The following is a 19506-nucleotide window of genomic DNA, read 5'->3' as shown; positions in this document are numbered from 1 at the left end:
AGAACAGAGGAACAATTAAGTAAAAAAATAGAAAAGAAAAGAGGGAAGTCGGGCAGAGTCATTAATGCATTTTGGTGAAGAGGTGAGATTTATTTTTGTTTTTTTTGTTTTGTATCTCTTTCTCCGATTTTTCTCTGTTTTCTCCCCGTCCCAATTTTAGTCGTTGTGCCACTCCCCCCCCCCCCCCCCCCCCCCCCCCCCCCCCTCCCCTACCTGGTTGTTGTGTATCCTCACGCTTCCTCCGACACGTGCGGCGACAGCCAGTGGCTCTCTTCTCACCTGGCAGCGAGGGCTCTCATTGGTGAAGTGTAACGCGTGGGAGGTCACGCTGCCTTCCTCAAGTCCTGCCTCCGCTGAGCAAGCGCCCAGACCTGACCTGTAGGCGTTGCTGTCCACAACGCCAGTTTCCCACCCACGGCTTCCCTCCCCCTAACTCAGCCAAACGAGTTAGTATAGCGATCAGCCCAAGCCAAGGCAATGCTGACTCCGGGAGTCGAGACCGCAGCCTCTTGCATTGGTGACGAGCGCAATCTCTGCTATGCCACCTGACCGCCTGAAGAAGTGAGATTTGAGTTGAGATTTGAGTTGAGTCCAGGGGTGTAGCTAGCGTTGTGGATGTTTGGAGGGAGGGAGTTCCAGAGGGTGGGTGCGGCAACAGACAAGGCTCTGGGCCAGACAGTGCGCAGGTCGGTGTTGGGGATGGAGAGGAGACCGGAGTCACAGGATTCACATTCACATTCAGCTCTATTGTTGCATCCTCTTCATATTCACATGAAAAAAAAGAGCGTACTTCTTGGGTCTTGCCCTCTCGACCTGCAGCAGAGCAATAAAATGCACAAGAACACAATAAAAACCAGCATGTAAGAGTGATGTAAGAGAAAGTGATAGTGCTGAGTGTGATTGATATACAAGTGCAACAGTAGAGTAAAATACTTAGAAATACTTAAAATACAAAATATATAATCTGAATTACTGAATAGTGTTCATGAGTCTGAGGGCTTGATGGTAGTATGAGTCCTTGAGGCTGCTGGACCTGGCTCTGAGGCTGCTGGACCTGGCTCTGAGGCTGCTGGACCCGGCTCTGAGGCTGCTGGACCTGGCTCTGAGGCTGCTGGACCTGGCTCTGAGGCTGCTGGACCTGGCTCTGAGGCTGCTGGACCTGGCTCTGAGGCTGCTGGACCTGGCTCTGAGGCTGCTGGACCTGGCTCTGAGGCTGCTGGACCTGGCTCTGAGGCTGCTGGACCTGGCTCTGAGGCTGCTGGACCTGGACCTGGCTCTGAGGCTGCAGGACCTGGCTCTGAGGCTGCTGGACCTGGCTCTGAGGCTGCTGGACCTGGCTCTGAGGCTGCTGGACCTGGCTCTGAGGCTGCTGGACCTGGCTCTGAGGCTGCTGGACCTGGCTCTGAGGCTGCTGGACCTGGCTCTGAGGCTGCGGTAACGGCTCCCGGAAGGCAGCGGTTGGAACAAGCTGTTGTTGGGGTGGAGGAGCGGGATCAAGAGCAAGGCACTTAACCCCTGATGGCTCCCCGACGCTCATAAATAGTTAGGATAGCGGGCTGTCTTAAATACTTCGAAGCTTCGTTTGATGGGCATGGGATTCGAATATGAAAATAAAATTCGATTATGTAAAAAAATATATATGAATATTTATTTTTATTTTTATAATTTTTTTTCAAAATCAACCCTGCCTCTCTTTGTTAACTACAACAAGCAATGCTGTTTGTTATTTAAGATGAGGTCGGACTCGGCACTGACAGATTTGTGTTCATTGTGCTGCTTTTATAAAGCCTCAAATGACGGCTTACAATATTTCATGGAAGCAAAGTGTTTAGTTTGTCTAAGATTTTAAAAGGTTTCAACTTTACAGCACTGACAAAGTTGAACAAAGTGCTGTACAAGTCCCACAACATATATATATATATTTCTTAATAATAATAATACAAAAAGAAATTATAATTTTTTTTATTTATTTCGAAGCTTCGAATTAAAATCGAATCTCGGCCCTGAAGCTTCGAATTCCAAAAAGAAATCGAAGGTCAGCCCTAGATAGCATACACGCAGAGGACACAGTCCTGGTACATGTAACAATGGAGGCTACTTGGCAATAAAGGGTTTTATACTGTTCTATTATATGGGGCGATTCTTCTTATTCTTCGTATCTCCCTTCCTTCAGTGCTTTCTTCTTCTTTTTCTTTTTCTTTTTCTTCTTCTTCTTCTTCTTCTTCTTCTTCTTCTTCTTCTTCTTCTTCTTCTTCTTCTTCTTCTTCTTCTTCTTCTTCTTCTTCTTCTTCTTCTTCTTCTTCTTCTTCTTCTTCTGCTTCTTCTGCTTCTTCTTCTTCTTCTTCTTCTCTGTGTCTCCTTTCTTTCAGTGCTGACAAAACAACAACTGCAGACTCACTATGAGAGGACTACATCTTCTTCTGTAGTCCTCTCATAGTGAGTCTGCAGTTGTTGTCTTGTTTTGTCTTCATGTTGTTTACCATATTCCTCCTCCTCTCTCTCTGCTTGAGAGCTTTTCTCCTCGGTGCGTCTTGAACATAATAAATTATACATACGTGTAACAATACAGCCTCATTACTGCCTGTGCCCTTTTGGCAGCTGTCTGGTCTCTCCTCTCACTGTGCTGGCAGGCAGATATACTGTAGCAGGTGGTCTCTCCTCTCACTGTGCTGGCAGGCAGATATACTGTAGCAGGTGGTCTCTCCTCTCACAGTGCTGGCAGGCAGATATACTGTAGCAGGTGGTCTCTCCTCTCACTGTGCTGGCAGGCAGATATACTGTAGCAGGTGGTCTCTCCTCTCACTGTGCTGGCAGGCAGATATACTGTAGCAGGTGGTCTCTCCTCTCACTGTGCTGGCAGGCAGATATACTGTAGCAGGTGGTCTCTCCTCTCACTGTGCTGGCAGGCAGATATACTGTAGCAGGTGGTCTCTCCTCTCACTGTGCTGGCAGGCAGATATACTGTAGCAGGTGGTCTCTCCTCTCACTGTGCTGGCAGGCAGATATACTGTAGCAGGTGGTCTCTCCTCTCACTGTGCTGGCAGGCAGATATACTGTAGCAGGTGGTCTCTCCTCTCACTGTGCTGGCAGGCAGATATACTGTAGCAGGTGGTCTCTCCTCTCACAGTGCTGGCAGGCAGATATACTGTAGCAGGTGGTCTCTCCTCTCACAGTGCTGGCAGGCAGATATACTGTAGCAGGTGGTCTCTCCTCTCACAGTGCTGGCAGGCAGATATACTGTAGCAGGTGGTCTCTCCTCTCACAGTGCTGGGAGGCAGATATACTGCAGCACAGGGGTGGCCAACCCTACTCTTTGCCCGTCAATGTGCGGCTCCTCCATCCATTGATAAAAAAAATTTCATTCATTCCATAAGAACGTAGAATAAACATTTACAGACTTTTTTTTTTTAAATGGTCCATTTGCATGTTCTTGGTATCTGATTCTAGGGACATCTATGGATCTTTTTTTTCTTTTTTTTTTTACTGTGAATAACACCATGCTAAAGTTGACCAGACCTGAAAAATCTAAGCAAATGAATAAAGGGAAGATGATTAAACAGAAGGTTTTGTACATACAGTACTGAATTCTGCCAGCCGGACACAACATTTTAACGCCCTGGGTCTCTTCCTTCAAAAGACTACACTCACTTTTGGCTGCGGCACTTCCTCCCATCAATATGCGCCGGTTTAATCAATGCCCTGAGATTTCCATAATCTTATATTTCACTAATAACAGTTCAAATCATTGGTAAACAAACGTAGTGCTGAAAATATACACGTTGACTGCTGTTTTGACAGGGTTAGGATGAGTCAGGAACCGCCCAGCACTACTACACAGTGACCATGTTAACAGGTTTGCCCCCCTATCGCCTCCACTTTAGTGTCTGGCCAAACACCCGCCCCACAGCGAGGTAGAAGCCAATGACGTGCCAGAAATCTTGCGGGTGGCATCTCGGGTGGCCAATCATAATTTCAGGGATAGCACCGGCCACTCATCTCGTATAGTTCCAGACCAAAAAAATAATACATCAATAATTAATTGAGACATTCATTGAGGCAAATGTAAAAACCAACGTTTTGACAGCTCAGCCGTGTTCGCCAGTCTATCTAATAGCCTTGTGAACTGATGTAGAACGAGGCGGAACTGAAAATCAAATCGGAGAATGAATTTACATGTAAACGACCTGAAAACGGACCCCCCGCCTTATAATATCCACATGTAGTCAAAACAACGGCGGCCTTTCGGCCCTTTCTCCTCGACAGCCGCTGGTCTCCTCGCTGAGCATTCAAAAGGAATATGTTATATATAGAATATGTATTAACTAGTCAGACTCATGTATGTCTTGTTGAGATGTCAGGGGAATGGGGGGAAACAGAGCTATGTTACATGTTGTATGTATAGCAATTGATGGTCAGGGTGTGGGGAATGGAAATTCACAAGCTTAGCTTCTTCCATCACCCTTTTCAAACCATTACGTGGTGTCTGTTGTCTATTGTTTTGTGGTGGTTATTGTACTGTTTTGTGGTTGTCTTGTATTGTATTTTTTAGGTTGCATGGTTTGAAATAAATAAATGAAACTGAAGCTCCTTGGTGGGGGAGAAGCGTGACAGCTGCCAGACCGCTGTGATGATGAAGATGAACGGCCGGTGCTCCTACGGGGTCCGTGGGGGCAGGGCACAGAACCTCATGTTGTTGTATATTATGTATATTGACTTTACTCACTTTTACTTACTTCTTAATTACTTACTTTCTTTTTTACTGTGTGTAGCACACTCCCAGGGGCTCTTTCAGAAATAAGCATTTCATATAAAGTATTCTGTATTTTGTTGTGACATATAATAAACAAACTTGACACTTGAACTTGAACCCTTCCTGTCACTCAACGCAATAATAGCTCACTAGGAACCCGCCTCCCTGAGCGCTGAGCGCGCTTTTCTGTTCAACCGGCTTATTTATTATATCTCAGTAAGCATTTTTCCTTTTGTTGTCGCTCGCAAGGCACAATCCTTAATCCACGTAGGCGCTCTCGACGCACGGGGCTCTCGGCGCACGGGGACTAGGGTGGATCAGGGTGGACTAGGGTGGACCCGGGTGGACTAGGGTGGATCAGGGTGGACTAGGGTGGATCAGGGTGGACTAGGGTGAACCAGAGTGGACCAGGGTGGACTAGGGTGGACCAGGGTGAACCAGGGTGGACCCGGGTGGACCAGGGTGAATCAGGGTGAATCAGGGGTGGACCAGGGTGGACTAGGGTGGACCAGGGTGAACCAGAGTGGACCAGGCTGGACTAGGGTGGACCAGGGTGGACCAGGGTGAATCAGGGTGGACCAGAGTGGACCAGGGTGAACCAGGGGTGGACCAGGGTGCACCCGGGTGAATCAGGGTGGACTAGGGTGAACCAGGGTGAATCAGCTAACGATCCTTAATCCGTGTAGGAGCGCTCGACGCACAGGTCTCTTGTTCTCCAACAGGAGTTATCTTCCTGTGTGTGTTGGGAGCTGCATGCGTGGTGTCTGTAAACACCGGAGCGAGATGGAGCCCTTGCTTCTGCTGATGTTCCTATTGAATTCTGTTGCAATAGAATGTCCCACGGGAAATTAAAATGGAGAGAACAACTTGCAAAGTCATCCAGGTATGACGCCGGTGAAACAGTTCTTATCGCTTAGCAAACGACAAGCTCCATTTAGAGTCGAGTAGAGTTCACCCACTGAATCCTCAGAGGGATACCTTGAAATATAAAATTTTATTAAAATAAGATATCAAGTGTCACAGCTTTTCTTGACTTGTTGGTCTTCTTCTGCAATCAGCGCTCGTCTGGGATCGCTTCCGGAGCAGACGCTCCTCGGCTACAACGGTGGTCAATCCTTTTCGCCATCAGCGAATTCAGGACCGCTCACAACCGCACGCGGTCACTCGTCCGAACGGCTCGTCAAATGACGCTCGCCGGACATTTTGTCTTGTAACTTGAGACCCGAAGCACGCAATAGGTTGAGTGTGGTGACGATCAAAAGGTGACAAATTCAACTTTCCAACAATGTAGCCAGGAGCCGGCAGACGAGGGCAAAGTGCTGCGACGTGCTCGTGTCCCGCTCACGGGCGCGTCGGCCCCCTCACGCAGGCCCCTGAACGTTAACAGGTTAAGTGAGCAACCAGCACAGGATGTTGTGACAGATGTGGAGAAGAGGAAGGAAGATGAGTAGAGACGGCAGTCAACCAAAATATATATGTACTGTCTTCAAGTCTCAAAGAACAAGTCTTAACCCTCTGTAATGTGGTAGTGAAAGGGTTAACCCTCTGTAGTGTGGTAGTCAAAGGGTTAACCCTCTGTAGTGTGGTAGTGAAAGGGTTAACCTGCTGTAGTGTGGTAGTGAAAGGGTTAACCTTCTGTAGTATGGTAGTGAAAGGTTAACCTTATGTAGTGTGGTAGTGAAAGGGTTAACCTTCTGTAGTGTGGTAGTGAAAGGGTTAACCTTCTGTAGTGTGGTAGTGAAAGGTTAACCTTCTGTAGTGTGGTAGTGAAAGGGTTAACCTTCTGTAGTGTGGTAGTGAAAGGTTAACCTTCTGTTTTGTGGTAGTGAAAGGGTTAACCTTCTGTAGTGTGGTAGTGAAAGGGTTAACCTTCTGTAGTGTGGTAGTGAACGGGTTATTCTTCAGTAATGTGGTAGTGAAAAGGTTAACCATCAGTAGTGTGGTAGTGAAAGGTTAACCTGCTGTAGTGTGGTAGTGAAAGGTTAACCTTCTGTAGTGTGGTAGTGAAAGGGTTAACCATCTGTAGTGTGGTAGTGAAATGGTTAACCTTATGTAGTGTGGTAGTGAAAGGTTAACCTTCTGTAGTGTGGTAGTGAAAGGGTTAACATTCTGTAGTGTGGTAGTGAAAGGGTTAAACTTCTGTAGTGTGGTAGTGAAAGGGTTAACCTTCTGTAGTGTGGTAGTGAAAGGGTTAACCTGCAGTGTGGCAGTGGAGGGGTTAAAGGAGTAATGGACAGTAGACCCTCTCCTCAAGCCTTGTAATGGTTCTTTGACAGATCCAGTGAGCAGGGAAAAGGAACCAGCAGACATGCTGACAGCGTGAAGAGTCCCAGGCCTGAAGGCTAACAAACAGTCTGGGCTTCACACACAGCTTCTTCTGAAAGGAGAGCCTTTTCCTCCACCTGCGTCTGTTCTTCGTTGTAACACTCCCCTAAGGCTTTCAGGCTCTTTACCTGTCTGGAAGAGATATATAACCTTAATAAGAAATCAAAAAAGAAGTGTTTTGCTCTAGGGTTCTGGGCTTCTGGCAGCTTGTTAGGCCCAAGCACCAGCTTCTGCCTACTGTACAGCACATCCTCTTTTTCCAGTGTGTGTGTGTGTGTGTGTGTGTGTGTGTGTGTGTGTGTGTGTGTGTGTGTGTGTGTGTGTGTGTGTGTGTGTGTGTGTGTGTGTGTGTGTGTGTGTGTGTGTGTGTGTGTCTCTGTGTGTGTGTGTGTGTGTGTGTGTGTGTGTGTGTGTGTGTGTGTGTGTGCATGTGTGTGCGTGTGTGTGTGTAGATACGATAAGATATTCTTTTATTGATCCGCTTGTAGTGTGAACAATATAATTCACTGTGTAAACAGAGGTGTGGATGAGGGTCTGTCTGCCCTGTTATATTATACGTTACAATCAATATAGGCAATAAGGAATTTGAATCTGAATATATACTGTGTGTAAGAGTGATAGTAAAGTGTATGTGTGTGTTTGTGTGTGTGTGTGTGTGTGTGTGTGTGTGTGTGTGTGCGTGCGTGCGTGTGTGTGTGTGTGTGAGATCAAATTAATGATTAATAATGCATATAATTATATTAATAATTAATATAATATTTGGTAATTAACTTAACTTAATTTTGGTTAGAGTGTATGGTCTTGTAAAAAAAACGAAGGAAAAACTCACAAATGTATATATATATAATTTATATAAAATATATATAATTTTTTTTCTTTCCGCCATATCTTCATCCTCAACACAGTTCATATTTTAATTGACCACTACATCAGTGCCTGTCCACCCAGGAGTGCCTGAAGCCCAGACAGAAAAGCAAACAGCAGGGCGGCGCAGTGGGTAAGGCGCTCGCCACTAACGCAGGAGATGCTGGGTTCGAGCCCAGCTCTCGGTGTTGCTTCCGGCTTGGCTGGTCGTTCATACTAATACAATTGGCAGTATTAGGGGGTGGGAAAGCCGGTGGGTGGAGATCGGACGCTGTGGACAGCGACTCCTACAGGTCGGTTGGTGCGCCTGTACAGCAGAATCAGGAAGCAACGGGGGCAGCGTGAGCCTCCCACGCGTTACTCCTCGCCACTGAGAGATCGCGCTGTACAGGTGAAAAGATGCGACAGCTGCCTCCTCGTGTACCGGAGGGGACACGTGATGCAAGGCTTGGTCCACATTGCAGCCGACCAGTGGGAAGCATGGTCTAATAGCGTTCGAGACAGGGGAGGGTAGAATTGGATAATACGAAATTGGGATGGGAGAAAAATAGAAAATGGGGAGAAAAAGTAGATCCAAAAAAAAATAAAAGCAAACAGTGCTTGTTACTTTAAGCCGAGGAGAAGCTGTTACACTTAACTGTCACCGGCACCTATAGGTGCCGTTTTGCACTCGCGGCACTTTGGCCTCGTTTTTAAGGCGATCCAATGCTTTTATGCCAATGAACCAATACATTGCTTGAAAGCTAAGATTGTCACCGTTCGATTGATACCGTACTCAAGGTATTAGGTGCTCGCATAAAATAAATCATTTTAATAATATATATTTCTATTTTATATATTTTTGTATTGTTATATATATATATATATATTTTTTTTTGTATTATAAATAATGTGTAACTATGTGTAACCTTTCATTAGAGCCCAAGGTTTTTACTGTACATTGAAGTGTTCAAGAGTTATAGCGTTTTGAGACATAGGGTCTCCAAGTGGCCTTTTTATTAAAAAAATTGCTGGGAAGGGGGGGGGGGGGGTAAATGTATCTATGTTCCAGTTTTATGTACTGTAGAGCTTCAATACACTCTGTACCAATCACAAATACCACCAACCTGGTTGTGTGGCAATACATGAATCTTGTATCGTGTATCTTGTGGCGTAGTTTTGTTTTTCCGCGGGACAGCTTGTGCACTGGGAGGAACGATGCTAACAGGAACATCCTTCAGGGCTGAAGCCCCCAGACTGGAGAAGCTTTTTAACAGACCTCTGCTGGATTATTCATGAGACCACGACCAAGGCGGGTGGAGAGAGAGAGAGAGGAGAGAGAGAGATAAGGGGAGAGAGGGAGAGAGGGAGAGAAGGGGAGAGAGGGAGATGGAGAGGGGGTAAGAGAGATAGAGGAAGAGAGGGAGAGAAGGGGAGAGAGGGAGAGGAGGAGAGGGAGGGAGGGAGAGGGAGATAGAGAGGGAGAGGAGGAGAGAGAGGGAGAGGAGGAGAGAGAAGGGGAGAGAGGGAGATAGAGAGGGAGGGGAAGAGGGAGAGGGAGGGAGAGAGTGAGAGGGAGAGGAGGAGAGAGAGAGGCAGAGGAGTAGAGAGAGAGGGAGAGGAGAGAGAGGGTGCAAGGAGACTGTTGTTTTAAAATTTAGCTGAGTTTAGTGCACATATGGCCCTGGGATAAAAACTAAACTTCAGTCTGTTAGTCCGGGTGGGCATGACGCTGAAACGCCTGCCCGAGCGCAGCCGTACGAGGTGCTTGTTGCCCGGGTGGTGTGGGTCCTTCAGTATTTTTACTGCTTTTTTGAGGCAGCAGGAGTTGTATAGTCCCTCCAGTGAGGGGAGGGGGCAGATAAAGGACACAGGAGCTCACAGCCAAAGGTAAAGACGCTTTCCACATGCACCAAAAGCGTGGTGTATCATGAAGTTCTCCTGTCCAGCTAGAAAGAGTTGGCAGCATCGGAAGCAGGGCTACTACCACTTTTTGAGTCGCAAATCACTTTTTGAGTCGCAAATCAGTCACTGTGTCCCCGCAAATGCACCTATATTGCACGCAAATGCACCTATATTGCAACACTTACGGTAAAACGGAGTTCACTCATTCTCTAGACAAATGCCCCTATATCTCAACACTTACGGTAAAACAATGTTTCACTCATTCTCTAGACAAATGCCCCTATATTGCAGTACTTACGGTAAAACAACGTTTCACTCATTCTCTAGACAAATGCCCCTATATTGCAGTACTTACGGTAAAACAACGTTTCACTCATTCTCTAGTCTAGACCAGTGGTTCCCAAAGTCGGGGTCGCGACCCAAAGGTGGGCCGCGAGCAGCCACGGGTGGGCCGCGAGATGATTTAAAAAAAAAAAAAAAAAAAAAAAAAAAAAAAATTTTTTTTTTTTTTTTTTTTTTATTTAAATTTTTTTTTTCATGCCACTGAACTTAGAAGCAGGCCAGGACAGTGTTTCTAGTTGTATTCAAAAATTCTATTCTATTGTATTCTAAAATGTGACTATATGGTTTTATATTAACTTAATAAATAAACAAAAACGAAAAATCTACTTATTTCAACGAACATTTCAAACTAAATAACAGATTATGCACATAAAATGCTGAAAACAACCGAAGCAACAATAGTATTTTAATGAGGCTATTATTATTATCATTATTATTTTGCAACAAGTTAGCCCTCTCATAAATAGCACATATAAATGAATAACTAACTTGAACTAACTTAATAGGATTTAAGTGATATTTGGCTTAAAAAATCGGTCGCCTGGCAAAAAAAAAAGAAAAAAAAAGCCTGACGATGTGCATTGGGCCGCGGCTCTCTGACGCCTTATTTTCTGGGCCCCGGCCTGAAAAGTTTGGGAACCCCTGGTCTAGACAAATGGCCCTATATTGCAACACATCCAGGTGAGAAGTTTCTAGAAGGGTGTGGTCGCCTGGTGCAGGGGACGTTCAACACTCCGGTCATAACTCCAAGACAGCTGGAGACAGGGGGACAGGGGGCTGTCTATCATCATTACTATCATGCACTTTGCCACTAAACTAAAGAGTTGTACCCTTCCCGCTGACTTAGGATAAAACGTCCGCTAAATGACTAAATGAAAATGTAATGTATAATATCAAACGGTGTTACTCTTGTATGCTGTTGCTTATTTATGAGTCGGGTCCTGGTTGGGCAGTTGGCTCCAAAACTGGCAAACACACACAGTGAGAAGAGAGACATTTTGGCACCAACTAGCTGCTCAATCGCGGCCAGTGTTGGAAGGTGATTGCTTGACATAAGCTGATGCAAACGTTTCAAACAATGTAAGCGTTTCGAGCCGAGATACCTGGATGCGTCTATATTAATGCCAGCCCAAGAGTGCAAGAGTGCTTCCGCATTCGCCGGTAACCAATGCGCATTTTCTTTTTGACGCCCCACAAACGCGTGCTTCCCTTGTAACGTTAACACAGCCCAGCTGTCAACTGTACTTTGTAACGTTATGTTATTTCGGGCATTCATAGCGTTATTTCGCGCAACTGTACATTGTAACTTTAACACAGCCCAGCTGTCAACTGTACTTTGTAATGCTATGTTATTTCGGGCATTCATAACGTTATTTTGCGCGACTGTACATTGTAACGTTAACACAGCCCAGCTGTCAACTGTACTTTGTAACGTTATGTTATTTCGGGCGTTTTATTCATAACAAACATTGACGCGATTCCGCCAACACATATGTAATATTAATAGGTTTTGCTCACAGAGAGATAGATAAATAAATAAACATAATCACGGTTATCTACCTCAACAACTGCATGTACTGTAGAAATGTATGTTTCAGTGCAGATAAAGGTACTGTACAAAATAACCTCTAAAACACTGCTAGAATACACAAGCAGTTAGGGTGCGCTGTGTTAACGTTACAATGTACAGTCGTGCGAAATAACATAATAACGTTATGGCGTTATGAGTGAATCTGGTCCTCGTTTGGATAATATGTAAAGTACAGTTGACAGCTGCGTTGTGTTAACGTTACAATGTACAGTGAAATAACGTTATGGCGTTATGGGTGAATCTGGTCCTCGTTTGGATAATATGTATTCCATTTCCGCGTGTGAGTGGCAAAAAAGAAAATGCGCATTGGATTGCGTTACCGGGGCCAATCAGGCGAATGCGGAAGCACTCTTGGGCTGGCTTTAATATAGACGCTACCAGCAACCAGAGGGGGAGGGGGGGGGGGGGGGGGGGGGGGCACTGCGCCACTCTTCTTACGGAAGCCATGGTAACCGAGGAGGCGCTCTGTCCTGTTGGAAGCGGGAAGGCTTTGATGATGGCCGTCTCACTCCGTCACAATCAAAGTGAAGGAGAATAAGAACATGTCTCTCATGTATTATTGCTGCGCTACCGCTGGGAGGAGGAGGCCCGTCTCACTGACATCAGTGTCTGCTCCTGCCGCTGTCGTCGTCATCTACTCTCCATGGCTTCTGTTTTGGCGAAGACGCAGCGGGTTTTATGTGTCTTCTGGATGGTGTTTACTTTGTTTGGTACACTATATCGTTTAGTACACTGAGAGAGAGAGAGAGAGAGAGAGAGAGAGAGAGAGAGAGAGAGAGAGAGAGAGAGAGAGAGAGAGAGAGAGAATTGGGCCCAAGCTGGTCGCTTGAAGCCCAATTTAAAGATGCTATAGAATAGATAATGCTATAGATCAGGGGTCTCAAACTCCCAGCCCGCATTTATTATTCATCCATAGATGTCACTCTAGACAGGTGCACAGTACGTTGTACTGCATGTTGAATAAACCAGAGGTGGAAAGTCTGCAGGTAGTTTTCATCAGAGAAGAGAGCGGAGCGGCTAATTTAATTTAGTTTAGTAATTTAGTTATATATCTGTCGTTTGGACTTGAAATTTAACAACAATGGTCTTCATTCTCGAACGGACATTCATAAAATGTACCAAGGAATTCCTTCACAACTCGATTTACGTACTTATTTGGCATTCTCGAACGGCTTCGTATTGTAAATTCTTTGTAGGATTTACGTACTCGAAAAGGCGTAAGTCAGACAGACCGCCGTGCGCCCGTGGTTTCAACAGCTTTCTCTGGGACAAGTCATTGGGGATTGCCGATACTACAGACATCTGTGGAATTAAATAATTATAATGATAATTAATATGACAATATTTGTATCATTAATAATTACGTTTTGCATTTATAGTCCTGACTCAATGAGGCATTGTGAGCATTACACACACACACACTGCAAACTAAATCAATAAGAACTAAACCGATCGCCGTGGATATAGCTACTGTATAGTTTAATATACTGTATTAACATGCCATATACTGTCCTCTTCTCTATGATATTATTTATTGTTGGTTTGATGTATTTCTATACGAAATAAATGCGTGGAGAAACTGCTTAGTGAGGCAGCCTCAGCACACACACACACACACACACACACACACACACACATACTGTATACGTTTTATTAGGTATTATAGTAGTAAGTCCTCCTACTGTAGAACATTACATATTAGCATGACATCTCATTTAGTAATTTCAATACTGAACAAGAGCCAATCGTGCAGTCGTTTCAGTATTGATGACATTACTAAATTAGATGTCAGCCCCATTTTTGCCCGATGCTTAAGAGGTTAATAAATGTAAATACAGGACCAGACTAAGTGATGCCCACCTTGAAGCAGTACTAACAGTTTGAACTGTGACCTCCATCAGGGTCAGTTGTGTGAGCAGAAGCACTGCCAGGTTTCTGCCAAGAAATAGAGTAGTAGCCTACAAATGTATTGAATATCAAATACATTAGGAAAGGAGATTTGTTAGAGAACTGTTAAAATGTACATGAACTGAATTTGATATGTTATGTTGTTATTATGTTATTAAAATAACAAAGAACAATAACAACAATAACAATTATTTAGGTAAAGCTATTCATCTTAGCCATGATATTAGCAGACGTACGCCACAAGCCTGCAGGGGTGTAAAGTACTTGAGTAATTGTACTTCGTTACAATACTTAAGTACTGTTTTTGGGGATTTGTACTTTACTCAAGTATTATTAGGTTTGTATACTTGTACTTTTACTCAATTACATTTCAGTGGAAAAAAATACATACTTTTTACTCCTTACATTTAAAATGCAGACCTACAAAGTACAAAGTACAAATCTTGCAGGTCCAACGATTTTAATTATATATTTGTTTCTCTGGCCAAACTAACGTTAACATTATTAATCCTGCGGCCACGCTTTATTTAAATACAGCTAATCAAATCCCCATCAATGGAAAATTAACCCGCCCATACCCATGCTGATTGGTCCTTGTGCAAGACTAGAAAGCGAGGATCTTTGATTAAACACCTGCTATCAGAAGAATACAGTCAGAAAAAAGGTTTTTACTTTGACTTTTTAATACATTTAAAAGTAGAAACTTTTTTTACTTTTACTCAAGTGTGTTTTTAGCCAGATACTCTGACTTTTACTTGAGTACGATTTTGAGACGGTACCCATACTTTCACTTAAGTATAATTTCGGGGTACTTTTTACACCCCTGCAAGCCCTTTAGGAAATCAACCGCAGTCGTAGATGTTTCATAGCGACACGTCATGAAGTGAAAAGCGTCTCTGGCCCCGCGGCTCATTAGCCCCGATCAACAGAAGCTCCAATACGCCACGGTTAAAAATAGCATCGTACGACCCGGGGCAGGGCGGCGTACATATCTAGGAGCACTTATTCGAAGGAGAAGATGACAACGGTTGCTATGTATCCCACAGTCCTTTGCATGTATGAGCAAAGCACTCCTAACGGAGTGAATCCAGAATCACAGCTAGAAATGAACGGGAGTCACTGAGCCTGAAGACGTCTTACGGGATCGACTCCTTCATTATTAAGTTGCAATGTGTGTGTTCTGGGTCCACGCGGGGGTGAACACAACACAGCGTTCGCGGGTCAGAGTAGCAGAACGCAGAGCGGCGATATACGCAGAGATGATTTGGACTGTGTGTGATGACCGCGGCTCCGCCGCCTCATTAAAGGTTTGGGAAGCAGGAGAAGGCTAATTCTCCCCCAGAGGTGACGAGATTGTAAACAAACTGCTTCAGAAGAGAAGCCTTTTGGATACATTAATTGAACACAGCGGAGCCCTTGGACTAAAATGAAGAAAATAGTATCTAGTGTCTCCTGTGAGGTTAGACTGAGCTGTTTTGTAGATGGTACCTTATCGTTAGAGCAGTGCTCGTACTGTTGCTGTTACTGTAGCACTGACGGAGATGTCCATTTTGTTGTACTTTTGTATGGTTTCTGTGAGATTAGACCTGAGCTGTTTTTTGTATATAGTATCTGACTATGACATTTTTATTTTTGCGTATGTGGAACAGTCGATTTCTTAAAAAAAAAGTTTGATAAGGTTGAACTTGTGGCCAGTGGTTTGTGGTATATAGACTTTTCAGAAGAATTCCGTTGCTAGGGGAACAGCTTGGGCCCCATTTTATTACCTGTCAGCTGTTGTATCCTAACAGTGTTTAAGAGTCAGATAGTCCTAGCTCTCTGCGTTGCTACCAGCTTGGCTGGTCGTTCATACTAATACAATTGGCAGTATTAGGGGGTGGGAAGCTGGTGGGTGGGAATCTGGCGTTGTGGACAGCAGGTCAGGTCTCGGCGCTTGCTCAGCGGGGGCAGGACTTGGTGGAGATAGTGTGCCCTCCCACGCGTTACACTTCACCAATGAGAGTCCTCGCTGCCAAGTGAAAAGACGTCACTGGCAGTCGCCGCGCCCGCACGTATCGGAGGAAGCGTGCGGTCGGCTTCGGGACGCCCTTGTACCGACTCGTAGGAGAACATGCATACAGCAGCCAGGTAGGGGAGGGGGGGAATTGGCACAGTGACTAAATTGGGACGGGGAGAAAAACAGAAAAATTGGAGAAAGAGAAATAAAAAAAATTAAAAGGAGTCAGATAGTCCTAACAGTGTTTATTATTAAGAGTCAGACAGTCCTAATTAAGCAATAATACACGAGAACCAGTGGTATGTCATGAATATTTCCACGGCTGGTGTAGGCATCACAGAGTGGCAATGTTCATGACATACCACGGGTGCGCCTTGCACCGCAGTGCGTTACGTGGTGCGCCACCCTGGCACCCCAACAGTGTTTTCTATTAGGAGTCAGATGGTCCTAACAGTACTCAAGTTCAACAGCCGTTAGTTCTCCAGCAATTGGCAGCAGTCCGTGCCCATGGTTGTGGAGCCTGACGGCTACTGGCAGGAAGGACTGGCTGAGGTGGTTTGTGGTGTATCGTGGTGTCTTGTGGCGTGTCGTGGTGTCTTGTGGCGTGTCGTGGTGTCTTGTGGCGTGTCGTGATGTCTTGTGGCGTGTCGTGGTGTCTTGTGTTGTATCGTGGTGTCTTGTGGCGTGTTGTGGTGTCTTGTGGCATGCCGTGGTGTCTTGTGGCGTGTCGTGGTGTCTTGTGGCGTGTTGTGGTGTCTTGTGGCGTGTCGTGGTGTCTTGTGGCGTGTCGTGGTGTCTTGTGGCGTGTCGTGGTGTCTTGTGGTGTATCGTGGTGTCTTGTGGCGTGCCGTGCTTGTGGCGTGTCGTGGTGTCTTGTGGCGTGTCGTGGTGTCTTGTGGCGTGTCGTGGTGTCTTGTGGCGTGTTGTGGTGTCTTGTGGCGTGTCGTGGTGTCTTGTGGCGTGTTGTGGTGTCTTGTGGCGTGTTGTGGTGTCTTGTGGCGTGTCGTGGTGTCTTGTGTTGTGTCGTGGTGTCTTGTGTTGTGTCGTGGTGTCTTGTGGCGTGTCGTGGTGTCTTGTGGCGTGTTGTGGTGTCTTGTGGCGTGTCGTGGTGTCTTGTGTTGTATCGTGGTGTCTTGTGGCGTGTCGTGATGTCTTGTGGCGTGTCGTGGTGTCTTGTGTTGTATCGTGGTGTCTTGTGTTGTATCGTGGTGTCTTGTGGCGTGTCGTGGTGTCTTGTGGCGTGTCGTGATGTCTTGTGGCGTGTCGTGGTGTCTTGTGTTGTATCGTGGTGTCTTGTGGCGTGTTGTGGTGTCTTGTGGCATGCCGTGGTGTCTTGTGGCGTGTCGTGGTGTCTTGTGGTGTATCGTGGTGTCTTGTGGCGTGCCGTGGTGTCTTGTGGCGTGTCGTGGTGTCTTGTGGCGTGTCGTGGTGTCTTGTGGCGTGTCGTGGTGTCTTGTGGCGTGTTGTGGTGTCTTGTGGCGTGTCGTGGTGTCTTGTGGCGTGTCGTGGTGTCTTGTGGTGTATCGTGGTGTCTTGTGGCGTGCCGTGGTGTCTTGTGGCGTGTCGTGGTGTCTTGTGGCGTGTCGTGGTGTCTTGTGGCGTGTCGTGGTGTCTTGTGGCGTGTTGTGGTGTCTTGTGGCGTGTCGTGGTGTCTTGTGGCGTGTTGTGGTGTCTTGTGGCGTGTTGTGGTGTCTTGTGGCGTGTCGTGGTGTCTTGTGTTGTGTTGTGGTGTCTTGTGTTGTGTCGTGGTGTCTTGTGTTGTGTCGTGGTGTCTTGTGGCGTGTCGTGGTGTCTTGTGGCGTGTTGTGGTGTCTTGTGGCGTGTCGTGGTGTCTTGTGTTGTGTCGTGGTGTCTTGTGGCGTGTTGTGGTGTCTTGTGGCGTGTTGTGGTGTCTTGTGGCGTGTCGTGGTGTCTTGTGGCGTGTCGTGGTGTCTTGTGGCGTGTCGTGGTGTCTTGTGGTGTATCGTGGTGTCTTGTGGCGTGTCGTGATGTCTTGTGGCGTGTCGTGGTGTCTTGTGTTGTATCGTGGTGTCTTGTGGCGTGTCGTGATGTCTTGTGGCGTGTCGTGGTGTCTTGTGTTGTATCGTGGTGTCTTGTGTTGTATCGTGGTGTCTTGTGTTGTATCGTGGTGTCTTGTGTTGTATCGTGGTGTCTTGTGTTGTATCGTGGTGTCTTGTGTTGTATCGTGGTGTCTTGTGTTGTATCGTGGTGTCTTGTGTTGTATCGTGGTGTCTTGTGTTGTATCGTGGTGTCTTGTGTTGTATCGTGGTGTCTTGTGTTGTATCGTGGTGTCTTGTGTTGTATCGTGGTGTCTTGTGGTGTCTTGTGGCGTGCCGTGGTGTCTTGTGCCGTGCCGTGGTGTCTTGTGCCGTGCCGTGGTGTCTTGTGCCGTGCCGTGGTGTCTTGTGGCGTGTCTTGTTGTGTGGTGTGCCGCCTTGTTGTGTGGCGTGCCGTGGTGTTGTGTGGCGTGCTGTGTTGTGTGGCGTGCCGTGGTGTTTTGTGGCGTGCTGTGTTGTGTGGCGTGCCGTGGTGTTTTGTGGCGTGCTGTGTTGTGTGGCGTGCCGTGGTGTTGTGTGGCGTGCCGTGGTGTTGTGTGGCGTGCTGTGTTTTGTGGCGTGTTTTGTGGAAATGGAATTGGAAATGGATTTCATTCTCCTTTTGTGGGCATTTGTTTGACAGTCACACTCCATATACACACTAATTGAATCTCCACTCTAGCTGAAATCTGTGATTTCACAGTTTTTACACGTGTTTGTAGATCGCCACAGAGATAATATATACATATACAAACCTTAATCAACTCCCTCAAGTACTCATATTCAAAGATCTAAGCTTTATCTCTTATGGTTTTGCTTTTATTGTCCACTAAGTGACAGAAGCACCGCCTCATTGAAATTCACTGCATGGATGTGTGTCAGTTAGGATTTGAATCCATTAAGGGATCTATGGATCTATGGGTAACAGTACTGTATATTTGAATATCGTATGTCACAAATGTATCAGTACTAAATACCTGTATGTCATGTATGTCCCTATGCCATAAATGTCATGTATGTTGTGTATGTCATAAATGTCACTATGAATTGAAAATGGGGGACCCTGATGTAAACAAGACAAACATCTTTCTCTGGTCTGCATCCCCTTAACAATTGTGTGTATTGAGCCGTACTGTATTGTACCCATTCTGCAATCTGTTAAATAAAGTTTTCATTCATCCATTCATTCATTCATTCATTCATTCATTCATTCATTCATTCATTCATTCATTCATTCATTCATTCATTCATTCATTCATTCATTCATTCATTCATTCATTCATTCATTCATTCATAAGGCTGGCAGTGTGTCTCATGCACATACAAAAAACGTCCACTTAAAGGGACAGGCACATGAACGAGCCTCTTACACACAGGGAAACACACACACACACACGCGCTTATGGAAGGTGTCAATCAACTCAGCACACACTTCTACATTAATTAGTCTAACTCGAGGCCTGCAGGGCCAAATCCGGCCCGACTGGCATTTTAATCCGGCCCCCTGACTGAATTAGCTTATCAATTCATGTTGGCCCGGTGCCTCTCCTAGGAGCAATTCAACTGACCTGTGATAGAAATCAAGCACACCTTGCAGCAAATGTCGTGACATTTCAAGCAAACCCAGAGAGCAGTATCTGCACCGGCATCATGTTTTTATTTAATAAAATGCATCTATCTGCTTTCGTGGACCATTGGAGGAGGAGGAGCCAATATTTAGCCTTCAGTTGTATTACTTTATTATTACTTTATTACCTTATTTACTTTCTCTTTTAAAAGCTTGTCATCCGTTTTCACTCGACTCAAGCCC

The 19506-nt window shown here is 45.7% G+C and overlaps 1 pseudogene across 1 annotated transcript in view; it reads left to right on the top strand.

Moving 5' to 3' along the window:
- LOC311223754 (voltage-gated delayed rectifier potassium channel KCNH5-like) overlaps positions 1-19506 on the top strand; it is a 301501-nt pseudogene that overhangs the window by 200865 nt on the left and 81130 nt on the right. The window lies entirely within an intron of this gene.

The sequence above is a fragment of the Notolepis coatsorum genome (assembly GCF_963971535.1).
Source record: "Notolepis coatsorum genome assembly, chromosome: 2".
Classification (NCBI taxonomy): Eukaryota; Metazoa; Chordata; class Actinopteri; order Aulopiformes; family Paralepididae; genus Notolepis; species Notolepis coatsorum.
Note: the sequence above shows the minus strand (reverse complement) of the source record. Positions and strands in the feature narration are given on the sequence as shown.